At 36.1% G+C, this 18,759-nt stretch overlaps 1 long non-coding RNA gene across 1 annotated transcript; it reads right to left on the bottom strand.

Annotated features, from left to right (window-relative positions):
- Nucleotides 1–746: 746 nt before the first annotated feature.
- Nucleotides 747–17,370, bottom strand: LOC107969942 (uncharacterized). The gene is made up of 3 exons (XR_001712118.3): nucleotides 16,949–17,370; nucleotides 3,179–3,282; nucleotides 747–2,354 (listed from the first exon to the last, which is right to left on the bottom strand). It is a non-coding gene; the product is annotated as an uncharacterized LOC107969942 (long non-coding RNA).
- Nucleotides 17,371–18,759: the final 1,389 nt, after the last annotated feature.

Here is an 18,759-nt window from a genome sequence, read left to right on the forward strand (position 1 = left end):
AAGCCAAGTTCCAAATCAGGAGCACAATCCCTTTCACAATTGCCGCAAAAAGAATAAAATACCTACGAATACCACTAACCAGGGAGGTGAAAGATTCCTACAAGTGAGTAGAAGTCAGAGAGGCAATAGAGCACACATCCTGCAGGTCCACATGGACTAGTGTACAGGCTTTAGGCTGTACTCCAAATGAAAGAGGAAGCCATTGCGGGATTCTGAGCCAAGGAGTGGCTATTCTTCTGCTGTGTCCCTTCACCATCAACCTGTCCAAAACTAAAATAATTAATTTAACTTACTCTCTTAAGTTTATTCGGGCTGCTTTCATAGAACACCATAAACTTGGTGGCTTATAAGCAATGTAAATTCATTTTCCATAGTTCTGGACAGTGATAAGTCCAAGGTTAAGGTGCTGACATATTTGGTGTCTGGTGAGAGCCAACTTTCTTGATCATAGACAGTGCCTTCTCACTGTATCCTCACATCACTGTATCCTCACATGGTGAAGGGTGAGGGATCTCTCTTGGGTCTCTTTTATAAGGACCCTAATCCGATTCCTAAGGGAGATTCTCTCATTACCTAATCACCTCCCAAAGGCCCCAGTTCCTAATACCATCACTTTAGGGGTTAGGATTCAACATATAAATGATGGGCGGAGTGAGCTGCAAATATTCAATCCATAACAATTACTTAATCCTCCAGTTGAGCCCTACTACCCTATGTTAATTCGTTAAAACCATTCACTATGTCTTTCAAACCAGAAATAAAATAGTTTATTTCTTGATCATATAATAGTCCAAGGCAGGGGTTTCTTATCAGTGACTCTATTCCATACAATGATTCAATGACGAAGGTTATTTGCACCTGATGGTTCTGCCACTTTTTAGGGCCTCATTTTCAACAGTCATTGTACAGCCAGCGAAAAGAGAAAGAACGTATACAGGAGGTTCTTTCCTCCAAAGCTGGCACACATCACTTTTGTCATATTCTGTTAGCGAGAACTCAGGGATATAGCTCCACCTAAGCATAAACGAGGCTGGAACAGGGAGTTTAGCTAGGAGCTCAGAGAGAAAAGACTTGGCTGAACAGCTAAGTATTCTTTGCCTTATCAAATAATAATTAAATTAATTGATTCTGCCAACTAAATACCTCCTGAAAATATGTTACTTTTCCTCCATCAAAACTCTGCTGATTTATTCAGGTCTTATCCTCTTTACCTGAGTTTATGGGAAAATCTCTTAACTATTGTCGAAGGTTTCGGACTTTTCCTCTTCTAATTTATCATTATAGTGACGTGAATATAGATGTCCTATTTCTAACATGCAAATTTGGACATTTTCCCACTTTTCCATGAACTCTCCATGATTTCTTACATTGGTACTTAAGGCTTTTCCTGATCAGCTTTAAAGACTTGTCTGATGTCAGATTCTGCTTTCCCCACCGAGGCTGTGGGTTTCCACAATGCCACGTCATCTGCTGTTTGACAAATTGTCTGTGTCCTGTCACATGCTCCAGAGGCCTAAGTCATACGATTGCCATTTGCTCATGGCAAATGCCAACTCTGCAAGCAACCAATCCATCCTTTGCAAGATGATCTCTAACTTACCAGAAGACCCCAGGAGATGAGTCGCATGCCTGATGCCCCACATCCACTTAATTATGACCTAGGACACAGTAAGTGGCTCCTGACTTCCAGTCAGCATTAGGTGTGTCAGCAAATGATATATTTTATTTTTTCCCACAAGATTGATTGAATATAACAATGTCTCATTTGCTTCCTTCTTTCTCTCTGTCTTGCTTGCTTGCTTTCATCTTTCTCTCATTTTCTTTCTTTCTTTCTGCTTTCCTTCCCTTTTAATTTAGACGATGTGTTTGTTTGGACCTAAATATCTCATATTTTCAAAGTGTGGGTGGAATAAAATGACATCGAAGATTTCTTCTAGCCTCAGAAATGATAGATTCTTTAGGTCATGAACATGAGGACTCATCTTTCATAGCACCTGGCTTGTGGTGCCTGGATTGAGTTTGTGAGGGTATTGTTTCCTGCAGACCCATGCATATTCTTCAGAAACCACTATCTACACACATCACATTTGTTGGACACAAACCATCTGATCAATATTACCGGGGGGTAAGGAATTTAGATGCTATTTAAACAGCATGACTTTTTAAGGTCAGAAAAAGATGTCTACTCCTATCTCATTCTCAAACATCTGAAAAATATTTGGAAATTAAGCAGGTGGGTAACATGTGAGTTTTCTTGATGATGGAATTTCCTTCTCCTTTTGGCTCCAACCACCAGCAGCATTTTTGCAATTAATTTAATATTAGATGAACATGAAGGAACACACTTCTCATCTCTGCAGAAGACAAGATAATTGGGGACACATTATTCTTTTATTCTAATTTGATAATATCTTTCATGTCTTGTATCAATATTTTTCTTGCAATATACTGAAGGCAGGGCATAAGTATATACATGTGCACCTTTGTTATCTAAACCTGATGCTTCCCCAGAGTAGTTCAAAGTATATCAGTGTTTTGAACTTAATGATTATCCCATGGAGTTACAGCTATTAATTGTCTCTAAAATTATTTTTAAATTATGTAAAATAAAAAGACATATTACAACAACATTGTGTGAGAACCAAGAAATTTAATTGTATCCACGCAATGACTAGCACATATTAGTCACTCAATAAAAATGTGTTGGGCCAAATACATTCTTCCCTTGTATTTTTTTTATGTGGAGCCAGATAAAATAAAGCCCATTAAAACAAGAAGAGAAATTAACAAACAAACAATAAATAAAAATTCTCCAGATAAATTTGAGCAATTTTCTTTTCCCATAGTTGTTGTAATCAGAGTTGTCTGAAATTTTAATTCTTAATTTTTCTCTATCAAAGGGAGTCTCAAGAGAAAAAAAAATAAACTTTGTCATAAAATTATGCATGATCTATATTGAATTTCCATGAGTGAGCGCTTTGACTTCACAGCATGGGGTAAACTGCCACAAATGTATGGCTTAGTTTCATTATGTTGATGTCATGCAAACGTTAATTTATAAGGCACAATATTTATACTCTTTATATATTAACTCCTTCAAATTTGCTTCTGGAGAAAGATTGCATCATGAGATTCTTTTCAGATTTTAAGTGTCATTAATATGTTAATGAATCTTTACCTGTATATCAAACTGTGTATTTAGGATCTCCACTTGAATGTTTTGCAGGTATATAAAAGGTAAAGGTAAAACTTGATTTCTTGGTTTATTACTTCATCATTCATCTATGACAAAATGGCTTCATAAGTTAAGGAGTTTCTTACAAACAAAAAACCAAAGAACAAAGAACAAAACCAGAAAGCAAAAAAATAAACAAATAAAAATTTCAAGTTTCCTTGGCCACCACCCTCTCTCACTCTTGGATTCAATGCACGTTCTGTTAATTTCATCTACAGATTTATCTTGGAGGCACCCACTGTTTTATATCACCACCTCTATGACCCTGGACCAAGCTACCATTTTTAATTTTCTAGACTGCTGTAAAATCCCCTAACAAAATTCTCTTTTCACTGTTGTCATCTCCAATATATTCTTTAGAGAGAACATCCAAAGTAATCTTTTTAAAACCTAAAAATAATGCTGCCCATTGTTTAAAAATCTGCAATGATTCCTCACTACAATTATAGTAACATCCAAATTTTCCACCATGGCAATTCCTGCCTGCTCTGGCCTCGGCTTACTTCTCTCTAAAGCCACCACAGCTTGGCCTACTTTCCTGTCCTCACAAAGCTGAGCTCTTTCCCACTTTGTTTAGACTGCTGTCTCTGTTTGGAGCACCCTTCCTCTGACTGCTCAGTGCTATCACCTTCTCAAACTCCAGCTCATTACTTTAACGGCAACTCTTTGAAAAGAGCTTCTTGAATTAACCCAACATATTAATACTCATAAACAGTTAGTCTTTTTTCACCTTTTATTCTAATACTACATAGCACTGTCCACATATTACAATTTCCGTGGAAGCTTTATAATTTCGTATAATTGGAACCAGTGGTTAATTAGATAAATACGCTCTCCACAAAACAACAACAACAACAACAGTTTAAAAGTAGAATTAATAAAACTGTACATGCATAAATTAACATTTTATTTTAACTTAAAACATGCAGATGTGCTTTCCTTTTCTAATCTTTTGCCATGGGGTCAAGGGATTTTTTTAAAGTATATTGTTGAATAACTGAAGTTATTCTAGATCTTTCTTGTAATAGTATAACCCATATTGTTTTGGCCATGAATTCAAGTTGCAATTACTTAATTTATGTCAAATGAGAAACCAAAGACACCTGTAAAGCTATAAGAATGTCCATTCTTTTTAGATTTCAATTGATTCCTTTTATTATTTGCAGATACAATAGCACACTTAATTCGAGTGTTTTTAAAAAATACTTTGCTTTGTTTTCCATGAATCATTTTTATGTTTTTCAAAGGTTTTACTCTTTTCTCTCTGGTAGTAATCACACCAGGACTCCTTTCATCTTGTACTTTGTTCTCCTCCAGTGGCAAGGTTTTGTGGTCCAGACCTAGAAAGGCTGTGAACAACACTGACATTCTATTGGCTAGTCCCCAGTCACATGATCACACTTAATTACTGAGAAAGCCATAACATATGTAACTCTGTGCTCAGGAAAAAGAAAAAAATGGGTTTGATTAGCAACTAGACAGTCTTGGTAAGACTCTGTTTTTAAGTTTGATACTTTTATAAGTAGTATTTGTTCTAGAATGTTCCATGCTCTACTCTGTCTACTCGACTTGTCCAAACCTCCTGGTAGGGATTGCTTTCAAAAGCAAACTAATAGAAAATATTACATATACACTTATGGGGTATTTTCTATTGATATGTTATAGTTGTACATATTTTGGAAGTACATGTGATATTTTGATAGATGTATACAATCTGTATGGATCAATTCAAGGTAAGTGATAGATATTATATCCTATTAATGATATTCCCTTTTAGAAATTAGACTTATGAAGATAGGATCAGAAAGAACCCTCTTGAAAACAAAACAAATATTTTATGTGGATCATAATATTAGATTACATTATTAGTAAAATAATGTTATAGACACTAAAATACTAAAATAGTCTTTACTATTTACTAAACTACCAGCCTGTTCCCTTGGCTATCATTTACCTATGAGGTGTCTGCAAAACATTGATAAGATTTAATGAAATGGATGGTATTTGTGACTATATGAATATAGTTTTGTTGGCTGGAAATAGCTTCCACACAGATGATTAAGCCTGTGTAGAACCATTCGAAGGCATTGAAAAGAAACCTCACCAAATATATTTCATTACTCATTAATCAGTCACAATTCCTAAGATCCATTATTAAACCGAGTTTGCTAGATTAATCACTATGCTAACATCTTAACTGGAAAGAGGATTAAATTAAACCATAATTTACATTGTTATTTCATCATGAATGAATGTATAAATTACTTGACTCTATGTAAATAACTAAAGGCATACAGGAGGGAACAGTTGAGATTTTAATGGCAAAGGTTGGAGAGAATAGAAAACTGTGGATATAGGTAATGAATGAGCTGGCAGATTGGTGGTAGTCCTGAAGGCATTAGGGTAGTAGAAAGCTAATGCTAACTTATAAATATAGATTCATCCCTGGACACAGTTGTGTACTTCTTGCTAAGGTTCTGCTTGCTGCAAGTGTTTCCCTATTGTTTCTGCTCTAAAGAGCAATTATAGCAGTCCCTTATAGTATGCAATAGCTACTTCCATACAATATTCAATGATATCCTCTCCTGGCTTGAGTGACATATCAAACATTAGACCAATCACATGTCAATCAGAAATCAAGATAGATTTTTTATATACTCCACAGGTGGCAGAGCTGCAATGAAGAGGGTGGAGAACCTGATATCAGAGTACCTGAGTGCAAATCTTAGATGTGTTACTTACTAGCAATATAAACTTGGTAAGGTGACTACATTCTTTGAGCCTCGTTTAATAAGAAACTCTCTTATTATTTAGTTAGAAGTAAAAATTAATTTAACAATTTCCTAAACTAGGAAAAAATTTATCACTTTCTTATAAATTGAAAATGCCCATGCTCTATTATAAACCAACAATTTCACAGAATAGAGAAACCTTTGCCTGTCTGCATCAGGAGACATGCATGTGTAATTTGAAGGTAGAAGCAAAAAGGTGAAAACAAATATTTTTCATAGGGGAATGGATAAAAATATTGTTGGAATATGTGTAATTAAATTTAAGAACATGTTATTAAAAATGTATACATTATGAGTATGATGTATGATTTATACAGATATTGGACAATTCAAAAATAACATATTGATTATAGCTAAATGTGTAATAAGAGACATTTAAAATAAAGGAAAAACATTTTAGACAAAAGAAATATGTTTGGAGGTTTCTATTAAACATGTACCTGTCTCATAACCCAGCAATTTTATTTCATTTCTACACAAGATAAATAAATATTTATGTTTCTGGAAAGACATGGCTGAGAGTGCTCATATTGGTCTTATATATAATAGCCAGAAACCAAAAGTAATACAAATGTTTATCAAAAGAAAAATGGCCAAGCTCACTGTGGTATATTTATATAATGAAATGCTACACAGAAATAAAGATAATTGACTATTAGTAGACAAAAACATGCTTAAATGTTAAAAGATTATATTGAGCAAAATAAGTGAGGCACAAAGGAGTATATACAATGCTTATTCAAAATCCATGAAAAAACGAAATTATTGTATGATGATAGAAGTCAGCACAGTAGTTACCTTGTGGTTCAAGTGAGTATTGATTGAAAAGGTACACAAGAAAATTTTCTGGAGCAATGAAAACACATTCTTATCTAGAAAATAGTTATATGGTTGTATACATTTGCCAAAGATAGGACTGTATGCTTAAGATTTGAGCATTTTAATGTTCATAGATTATACTGAATGTTTGTAGAATAAAAAGATTGTATAACTTCTGTAACAAATAATTTTACCATGAAAATGCACAAAAAAACTACCCAATAAAAAATTGTAAAATCTGAATTTAACCTGAATGTTTCTCTTTATGGCACTTATTTCTAATAGATCTCCACTGCAGGGAGAATGAAAGAAGAAAACATGAACAATATTTTTATTTCCTTTTAATTCTATGAGTGCAACAAAAATTTAAATTGAAATAGCAAAGACATGAAAAATAAAAGTAATAACGTTGAGGAATTAAGAGAGACCAGTGAATTTGAAGTAGGTCCTCCTATGAATACTTATCCACGGTAAATGTGTATTTAGCACCTTGCACGTGATTATGGAAAACATGTACACATCTGTCTTCCTGCTATTAGACATGAGTTTAAGAATTTTGACCTATATATTTAAATCAATACACTTAAATTCAAAAGATTAATAGTAAAAGCTAAGAGTTCACATTACCCCCTTGGCTCTCTCTTCTGCTAACTAAAGTAGAAGGTTTGACTTAGCTTTCAGAGAGAATTTTTAAAGTCTTAGATGTAATAGACTTAAATGGGTCTCTTAGCATTACTTTGTCAAGTTCAGGAAAGTCAGCCAAGTTAAGCTCTGAGGTATGTCTGGGACTGATGTAGTTTTCCCTCAGATACTTGTAAGGATTTTACATATAAATTAATGAATTAATCATGACAATGTTACAACACAGACTTCTAATAGCTCTCTAGTTGCATAGTTTCAAAATTATTCCTTTAAAGTTTTTAGAAACAAAAATTATGGCAAAAAAATTGTAAAGGATTAGTAAAAAATCCTGTTACCTGGTCCTATTTAATAGTACTCCTTAAATAAAAAGCAGAAATAAAAACAATACAAAAACTCTACGTTAATATTTATAGAAAAATATGTAACCTAATAAATGGTAGGTTACTTAATAAATTAGAAGAAGATGTATAATCATCCAAAAGTTGTCTATTAATGAACAGATATCTGGAACTGACATCTGGAAGGAGATTTTCAAGGTCACATATTGGGATCAGAACTTGATCCTCTTTTATTGACCTATTAATATAATTTGGGTAGTGAAATATCAATCCCATCAAATGTATAGGTCAATGCTGGGATTCAAATAACTTAAAGAGTGCTGCATAACAAGTCGTTGTTTTATTAGCTATCCATTGGTGAATAATAAACCTGCTACAACAATTTTATTTGCTCATGATACTGTTGGTCGGCATTTGGACTGGGCTGAACTGGGTGATTTTTTTTTTCTTCTGACCTTCCCTAGTGCCACTGATACAGCTACTGTCCGCTGGAGAGTTGTCTGGTGCCTAGTAGGGCTAAGGTGCCTCAGCTGAACAGCATGTCCTTGGTCCTCCTGATCTTACCTCCAGTTAGCAGGCTTGGGCATGCTTACATGGCAAGAGTATGTCCAAATCGGACAAGAGCAAGTAGCAAGGCCTCTTGGGGCCTGCACTTGGAAGCCATACAACCTGTGTTCCACAATATTCTGTTGTTCAAACAAGTCAAAAGGCTAGCCCAGATCCAAAGGGTAAAAAAATAAATTCCACCTATCAAAGAGAGAAGCTAAAAATAATGTGTGGCCATTTTAAGTGTAGCATAGTCTTCTCCTTGGCTACAATTATTTATATTCTTCTTATATGCAAAACACACCATTTCCTAAGATCCCTGAAAACAGTGGTATATAACAAAGAGTTTTCGAGAAAAAAAAAAAAGAGCCCGGATTTGGAGCATTTGCTCATTTTTGTGGTATACATACTACCACCATGCCTAATTTCAAGTTACTGACATGGCATCACTGAGTGCCAGTTGGGAAAAGGTGTCTACGATCAGCTCTTAAAAGGAGTTATGAGCTGGAACCCACATAACACTGCCCACAAATCCCATTCAATCATAGCATTGGACCCGAGTAGAACATATAAAACATGGCATCTAGTTCAGATGTTGTATTAGTTCATTCTCACATTACTAGAAAGAACTACCTGAGACTGGGTAATTTATAAAGAAAAGGGGATTAATTGACTCACAGTTCCACAGGCTATAAAGGAAGCATGGCTAGGAGGCCTCAGGAAACTTAAAATTATGGCAGAAGATGAGGGGGAAAAAAGCACATCTTACCATGGTGGAGCAGGAGAGAGAGAGCGCCTGTGACAAGGAAATTGCCACACACTTTTAAACCTTCAGATCTCATGAGAACTCACTATCATGAGAACAGCAAGGAGGAAATTCACCCCCATGATCCAATCACCTCCCACCATATCCCTCCCCTAACATTGGGTATTACAATTCAACATGAGATTTGGGTGGGGACACAGCCAAACCATATCAGATGTAGATGGGGCTTCTTGACTATGGCTTCCCTTGATTTGTAGACCTATAAAAACATGCATTATCTGCTGCCTTATTCCCAATACATGATACTGAGATAATGGCATAATAACTACTGTAGGCAGTGCCATTCAAAAAGAGAAGGAACAAAAATTCCATGGCAGACAGTGGAGCACAACAATATAGAAAGAGCACACAGTATCAGGTTTTTATATTCTAGAAGCTGAAAATATTCTGTGATTAAGGCTCTGTTTTGCTCCTTAGGAGTAACTCTCTAGTCCATTGTTGTCTTTAGATACTGGTTTGCCCTTTGGGCTTTGACTCTGCCTGCTAGAATGTTTGCTCTGCACTCTGCAATGTCTTTCCTATTCCAAAGGATATGTTCTGTACTTTCTACTGAGACACTTTCTCATCCTGTTTCCTGCTTGGTGAAAATTGGGGGCCCAGGGGCCCGTTTTTATTTTGTACTGTCTATCCACTTGTATGTCAAGGTGCTACAACTTCCTATAAATTACTTTGGCTTCCCTATGTATCGGATTACAGTCTACTCCATTCAACAAAAATCACACCCATGATTCTTTATGTGGCTTCTTTCTTAGACTTTTTCAGAGCCACTTTGGAATTAGGGATCCATGTAACGATGCTCTTAATTTCTTAAATGCCTTTTTGTCTATCTGAAAGGGTTTACTAGATACTGACTTAAGTCTTTCAGAGAGTTTAGCAAAGGCTCTTACAGCCACAATTTTGGTTTCATGTTTGCCCTGAGGTGATATCTTTATTTAAAACATCTTTGTCTATTGGAAATACCAGAGATTAGATACTGTTTTGTTTTGTAAACTATCAAGTCCTGGGCCCCCATTATTTCTTCTAAATTATTCTGGCAAAATAAACATCTCCTATTTGAGTTCATCTATCTTTTCTCAACCATTGTTAAATGCAGTTTACAAAGATGTTTGTATGTATGTCTTCTCAGCCATATTTACTAGTTATTAGTACAGTACAATAAGTACCACATAGGCATATGAAGAAGAATGGCAAAAGTAACCACTGTAGTGGCCGATTAGTGTAGAAGAAGAGTCAACTAAGCTGAGTTTTAAGAATGAGTAAGATTTGGTCAGGGTAAGCCTAAGGAGCACATGGAATTCTTATCTAGTTCAAAATGTTTTCCGTATGGATTGCTAGAAGATACAGTTAGCTGGGACTCCATTATGTTAGAATTTGTACCATATCCTAAAAGCAGTAAGGGGAGGGTGGTTGGAATGTTTAGAACAAGGGAAAGACATATCAGACCTACAGTTATAAAGTTCACCCTGGAATTAGTGTGGAGAATGAAACATTAGAAGAGTCAAGAGACTGCCCCAGCCATTCAGACATGAAAGGAGGGTGTGGCCTGAACAGGGTCAATGGCACTGGTACCAGGGCAACAAAGCTACCCTTTAAAACTACTTAGGGCGCACAATGTCAGAATTTAGTGTTGACATAGAATGTTGGAGCAAACAAGAATAACTTCAAGGTTTCAAGTTTGGGCAAATAACAAGGAGATGATGCACTTACCACGAAGGGACATCAGAGCAGGTTTGACATGAAATATTGTAAGTTCAGCTTGAGATGGGTTACATGAGAGGAACTGATAACACATCTGAGTGGGAATGTCCTCTCTCCCTTGTTCCCTTTCTCATGATGAGGCCAGCCAGCTCCCCTTCACTTCCACCTTGAGTGAAAATAATCTGAGGCCCTCACCAGATGCAGATGCTGGTACCATGCTATACAGCCTGCAGGACTGTGAGCCAAATAAACCTCTTTTCTTTATACATTACCCAGTCTCAGGTATTCCTTTATAGCAACATAAATGAACTAAGACATCTGCCTTTGAAATTCAGAAGAAAAATGTTTCATGGATTTAGATAGAATAGGGAAGTGCCTATGAGTCATAACTACAATAGGATTTGAGGGGAAAACCCCACATGATTTAATTTTCAGATGTATGCCTCTGACAATCCTGAGGATTGAGACAAACATCACTAGTCATAAGATGTAGTCATCAGTGGAGCTTTACTGGGGAAATTTGTAGGGCAAAGAATCAGCAGAACACAAGTCAAGCTCAGTGTCTCGCATGTTATAGGAAGGCACACTAAGATGGGCAGCTTTGAGTACATTGTGGATTATGATCAGGAGAGAGACCTCATGCCTCTGCTACCATTTAAAATGTTTACAGTGAGGTTCGTTGCTTTTCAGTCAGGTAAATTGACCTTCTTGGAATTTGAACTTCAGACCCTTAATGGAGTTTGCATACAGAAGCCAATTGTGTGTAGAAATCCCAGTTTCATTGCGGCTGAGCCAGCTCATTGCCAAGATACAGAAAGGAACTGGGGAAGGAAGTCTATCTGAGTTGTCCAGCAGACAAAGACTTCATTCTCCTTAACAAATGGTTCACTTCCTCTGTCTTTCCAACTGGACACAACTTCCCTTGGCCCACTAAAGTAAATCTAGGAAGCATTCATTTTGATCCAAAATGGCCTTGGTAGACTAGGATTTTCAAAGACTAACAAGAATTTGGCTGGGTTTGGAAGGCATATTTTTTCTCTTTGTTATTCTTGTGAATTACTATGAGCCTGTCTTTTTTCCTCACTTGGGAAAAAATATGGGCATGTGTGAGTGTGCATGTGTATAAAATATAAACAAACATATGTCTCTTGGCTTCCCTGTTGTTTCTTAGATCTAAACAAATATTAGTGAGTCATTTAATGTCTATATTCTCTTCAGATACAATTTTAGTGACTTGGGGTAAATATATTATTTAGAAGTGTACACCTCAGAAATGCCAGCTCCTATCTGGGATGTGTGGATGAATATCAATACTCTATTTGCATAGCTAATGATTAAGATTGCAGACTGAGGAAGGAAAAGGAATTGCTATTAGAAACCCCAAATCACACTTGTGGGGAGTGGCAAAATCAAATTAGAATCTAGGTGATCTGACTGTAGTACCTGTGTTGTCCAGCACTTTTAACTACTACTTCTAAATACTTGGACAGAAGGCATTTGAGCCAGTGTGTGTGTTTGTGTGTGTGTGTGTGTGTGTGTGTGTGTGTGTGTGTGTGTGTGTACTTGCTAATTATATGTATAACACATGCTGTGTTATGAACTATGAAATTCCAACCCCTTGGTCATATTACAGAATGGGCTCTAGTGTATTCTAGATTCTCAACTAAGGCTGTGGAAAGTGTTGATGTTAGAAGTGTACCTACAACACTTCTGTGGATAGGTACTCAATATACTCAGATTTAAGGGTCTTTGGTGGTGGAAAGGTCAGAATATTTATTGTTGAATTATTTGATTAAATAAATTTTAATAATTTTTTTAAATTCATGAATATTTTTTCCTGATAAATATTTTTTAAAATTACTTTCAATCTATTTTTCTTTTTTGAAATGAAATAAAATATTTTCTTATTTGTAAGAGAGAATGGTAATGGAATTGTTAAACTGATATTTTCTTATTTACCTAATGAATGTAGTACTTTGTAGTAGGCAGTGAAGAAAAAGCTCCTTTTGAATTTTTAAGGCTTGGAGCAAATTTATTAAACACATTCTGGTGTCAGTGTTAATTTTCTGTTTTAAAGATTCTTTCAATTAGGTTTCGAATGTCAATTCATTTTGAAAAATACAACAAAATCTGAATATGAATTTATGTTATAACAAAGAACATGCTCAACAATAAATCTACAGGTGCTAATGTTTAAAATACATGATCTTAGTCTGCAAATCATTATGAAACAGAAATTGTACATTTAATTCACCTGGGCTGAGTATGTAAACCTTCATGGAAGTATACCTATACCCTTGGTAAGCTTTCACTGTATAAAATACAGGAGGTGATGGACACAGAGTAGCAAGAGTTTAAGAGGTAACTTTCTTATCCAAACTAAAGGTGTTAACAGCAGCCTGTAAGGCTAACAAAAATATTGTTTCTCATAGGCTTTGATGTTGAATACTGCTGGCTTAAGCTGAACTGTTTGTAGGCTTTTTCTATCAGAATGCCTACTCTAAAGGTATTGATACTATTTCTGTCAATCACATTGTTTCTCCAAACAGTGAAGAGGAAAGAGTCAAACATGGGTTTGGCACATTCATGGGAATTAGACATTTACCCCAGTAGGAGTTGATTTTGCAGTTCTGACCCCGGTGCATGTGTAATTATGTAGTTTCTATGTAAAGATAAGATTTTGCTAACTTTTCTTTATGCATTTAGCCACTCTCTACTCTGCTCACACATTAACATATTACATAAACATTACTCTTCTCTTTCTTGTAATGTCTATGTCCCTTTACCTAATGCATGAACCATTCAAGTAATGCCTTTTGGTGTATGTATTGCTATAAAAATTATACATTTTTGCATCAGACAGATCTCAATTGGAATCCTAACCTTCTATCTTACTAACTGTGAAAAATGAAGTATTTAATTTACTAAACTTATTAGACACACTATGTTTTCTCACACTGGAAAAATAATTATCACATTTTTGTGTGTGTATAGTCATTACCAGTTTTGATGCTAATAATAACAATCAACGACAAGTCTTCAGCAATCCTATGAAGCAGATAGGTTTATTCTTTCATTTCGCAGATAATGAAAGGAGTCTTGGTAATTAATTAGCTGATCTAGATTCCAAGCAGGTCTATGGATCTCATAGGCTGTGTAAAAGAACTGATACTATGATATAAATAATCGATCCTTGATACAGGATTGTGCTTACAAAATTTAAAGATTTCAAAACTAAAATATTTCTAAAATACCAAAATGAACAGTAATCAATGTAACAATTACTCATCTATTCACCAACAAGGATGGTCATACACTGATATTTGACATATTTTATTCAGATCTTATTCTTTTTCATTTTAAGAAAATAAACTAATGTAGATAGAGATGAAGTCTTACTTTGGCACTCGTCTCCCCTTCTTTCATTTCCTAGAGGTACAGCCAGGGAGGTGGGGGTTTGATTCTAGTCATACACTCTGGTGAGGGGCTGCATCTGCTCCAAGAAGCTGGTTTACCTTTTAACATTTTGTTCAAAGGATTTTTATTGGCTAACAGAAACCCTGATAAGTTTTTCTCCCCAGCCCCACCACCTCCCCTTCCTCTAATCCTGAGAAAACTACAGTTCCCTACCTACCTTTTCACTCTATATATGTATCTATAACAAGAGCATTATTGTTTTATATCCTTAACATTTTCCATGAATTGTATATTTGTATTTAAGTATAAATAAACATACTTATTTAAAGTATACTTCCAGTGTTTATTATTGATAAGACAAGTTATACTATGATATTATTTTCCAACTTGCATTTTCATAAAACATTATGATTTCAAGATTCATCCAAACTGATACCTATAGATCAAATTTCATCATTTAATGCTATTATGATAATATTATATAAAATATGTACAATTTTGTTATTCATTTCCCTATCAATACACACTTAGGTTGTTGGTAATTTTCAATTTTACTATGAATATTGGCACTAGGATAAAAATTTAGTAGTTCCCACCAGTTTTCCCAACTTTGCTGACCTCAAGTCCTACAGTATTAATTGATTTCCACTCTTGTTAATTGCTGAGAGTCTCACCATCTTTTACCCATAATCAAAGTGTTATTCAGAATCCCATCTGAGTGTCTTTTGCTCCCTACTGGACTTGACAAATACCTGATTAATTCAGATTCTGACACTGAAACTCACACGGGGTGAGACAAGCTCTGGATGGGGAGAAGTGGAGTTGGCACAGCTGATAGTAAGTGTGTGCAGTCAAGTAGATTCGAGTTGATGTCAGAGAGAGCAAATCTTTAAAATTATTTTTTGACTGCTTATCTGTATTCCTGTGTTATAATGGGAAGAAAAATGGTCTTTGTCTCCAGTTTCTAGAATGGAGTTCCCAAAAGTCTCTCCTGAGTGCTAAGAATGTCTTTGTTATTCATTGCATGTCTCTTCTCATCACACCTAAGTTTATGCTAAGGAGGTAACTCACGGCAGGGAAGAGGACCCTAGATGGCTTCAGAATGGAGGATGGTCACCAGAAAGGCCACCCTCCAATCTCTGAAGAGGGGAGTGGGTCTGGAGATTGAGTTGAATCACCAATGGCCAATGATTTAATTAATTATTCCTAAGTAATGGAACTGTGATAAAAACTTTAAACAATGAGATTTAGGACCTTCCAGGTTGGAAAACACATAGATGTGCTGACCAGGTGGTGCATGGGGAGAGCATGGAAACTCACCCACCCCTACACCTCACCTATGCATCCCTTCCATTTGGCTTTTCTTAGGCTATATCCTTTATAATAAAACTGTAATTGTAAGTGTGATACTTTCCTGAGTTCTGTGCATTGTTCTAGATTATTATAAAACCCAAGGAGGTTGTGAAAACCCCATAATTTATAGTAGGCAGAAGCACAATAGTCTAAAGGTCCCATTTGTGACTGGCACCTGAAGTGTGTGCAGTCTAGTGGGAATGAGCCCTTAAATTGTGGGATCTATTTTATCTCTGGATGGTTAGCGTCAGAATTGAATTGAATTGTTGGATACTCAGTTGGTGTTAAAGAGTTGAAGAACTGGTTTCTCCTTGTAAAACCAAACACACCCTTAGTAGAGCAAGCATAAGTTTAATGGATAAGTACAATGTCTGATCCATTCATCATTGAATACTTAGCACTAGATAATGATATATGTACAATAAACCTCTTATTTTATAAACCATGTTGGTCTGAGGACAAGTTAGAGAAATCAGCTAGCATATTTAAGGGACTAGAAAAACATATAATCTACAGTGCTATTGTAGTCCATGAAACATGAAACGTGAAACATTATTGGGGAAAAAAAAAGTTTTGCTCAAAAGATTCTTCGATACTCTACTAATCCAGATAATAATAGAAAAATAGGAAGTTACAAGGTTATTACCTATCTTTAAGAAAACATTGTGAAAATTTGTATTTACTCTCAATTTTAGAGGTTTAAATGAGAATCGTAAATGATGAATATTTAACCTGGAAAAGGAGAATAAGGCAGAATAAAAAGGATGGAAGAAAGAAGGTGACCTTAAACTTTAGTGCCCAAAAAATACTGGATGGGCCACTATGATTCCAGTACTACAATTTTTCACTTGCATTGACATTCACGGAATATCCAACAATTCAATGCAATTCTGACGCTAACCATCCAGAGATAACATAAACCCCACACCCACAAGTTAAGGGCTCAGGCCCACCAGACTACACACACATCGGGTGTCAGTCACAAAGGGGATGCACAAGGACAGAGAAATGCTAAAATAATATAAGAGATGTTATTTATTTAACAGTATATGCTTTTATATTTGGTTTGCTGGCTAACCCTTCACTTTATGCTTTATTTTGGCCCATTTGTAAACTGGAGGTAAGAATAGCTCTCTTTTCCTGGAAATACCATAAACTCAACAAAACATGAACAGTAACGTTTCCAATAATTTTTCTTTAAAAAGATCACTACTATAATTCATTGAGTTAAAATGACTTAAAATTAAATCTTATAAATAATAACTATTAAAAATTTACTTACCCAAAATACTGTCTTCTATAACATTTTATGTACCTAAACACCTGTCCTAATTTATTTTTTCCCTTTTATTGCTAATCTTTTAATAATCACAAAACCTGAATCCACTTGTACCATCTTCTCTTCCCTTACAACAAGCTGATTGTTGGAAGGTATAAATTTTGTTGCTTCCATGTCTCTAAATTGAATGGCCTCCCCCTCTTCCCCACTACTGGTACATTATTCAAGGCCTTGTTGCATCTCACTCAACTAATACAAAACTTTCCTACCTGTTCCCCTTATCACAAGTCTCTTCCTGTTCTGTATAAACTGAATAATTGTGTTCCCCTAAAAGTCACAGGTTGATATCCTAAACCCCACATGTGATATTAGGAGGCGAGGTCTTTGAGAGGTGACTAGCTCATAAGGGTGGAGCTCGCATGAATAGAATTAGTGACATTATAAAAGACAGCCCATATGAGCTGGGGCCCACTCAACCTGCTGCTATCACCATAGCTGGCACCCACCCACATGCACCAACTGTGAGTTTGGGAACTGACCTCCCCAACCCAGTGCAGCCACCACTAATACCAGTGCAGACCTCTCTGATCCCAGAGGGTTGTCCTACCACTGCTACTGTCATTGACCATGCTACATCCACTGTCAAGGGCTTGAGAACCTGCCACTCCACTCAACCCACTGGTGCCATTCTTGGCACTAAAGTAAGCCACCAGGAGGCCCGAGAATTAGCCTACCTGGATTCAGTAATACCAGTGCCAACATACACTGCCCTGGGGCCCAAGGACAGGCACACTTAGCCCAGTAAAACTGAATCAGCAATAAAAGTCTCCCAATAGAGAAAAGTCCAGGACTGGATGCCTTCATTGCTGAATTCTACCAAACTTTCAAAGAAGAAATAACACCACTTCTTCCCAAACTATTCCAGAAAAGTGAAGAGGAAGGAATTCTCCCTGATTCATTCTATGAGGCCAGAATTACCTGGGTACAAAAACCAGACAAGGATGAAACAAAAACAAACAAAAAAACCACCAGCCAATATCCCTGATGAAGACAGATGCAAAAATTCCCAACAACTTGCTGGCAAACAAAATCCAAAAGCATATTACAAAAATAATACACCATGGTCAAGTGGAATTTATCCCAAGGATGCAAGGATTGATACATGAATCAGTAAATGTGGTATATCACAGCCACAGAATGAAGAACAAAACCTCAATAGCTGAAGAAAAAGCATTTGATAAAATTCAATATCCTTTCATGATAAAAACGGTCAACAAGCTTGGCAAAGAAGGAACATACCTCAACATAATAAAGACCATATATAACAAACCCACAGCTAACATCATACTGAACAGGGAAAAGCTGAAAGTCTTTCCTCTAAGAACTGGAACAAGAAAAGGATGCCCACTTATTATTATTATTATTACTATTATACTTTAAGTTTTAGGGTATATGTGCACAACGTGCAGGTTTGTTACATATGTATACATGTGCCATGCTGCTGTGCTGCACCCATTAACTCGTCATTTAGCGTTAGGTATATCTCCTAATGCTATCCCTCCCCCCTCCCCCCACCCCACAACAGTCCCCGGTGTGTGATGTTCCCCTTCCTGTGTCCATGTCCATCTCACACCAGTTAAAATGATGATCATTAAAAAGTCAGGAAACAACAGGTGCTGGAGAGGATGTGGAGAAATAGGAACAGTTTTACACTGTTGGTGGGACTGTAAACTAGTTCAACCATTGTGGAAGTCGGTGTGGCGATTCCTCAGGGATCTAGAACTAGAAATACCATTTGACCCAGCCATCCCATT

The sequence above is a fragment of the Pan troglodytes genome, chromosome 21, assembly GCF_028858775.2.
Source record: "Pan troglodytes isolate AG18354 chromosome 21, NHGRI_mPanTro3-v2.0_pri, whole genome shotgun sequence".
Lineage (NCBI taxonomy): Eukaryota > Metazoa > Chordata > Mammalia > Primates > Hominidae > Pan > Pan troglodytes.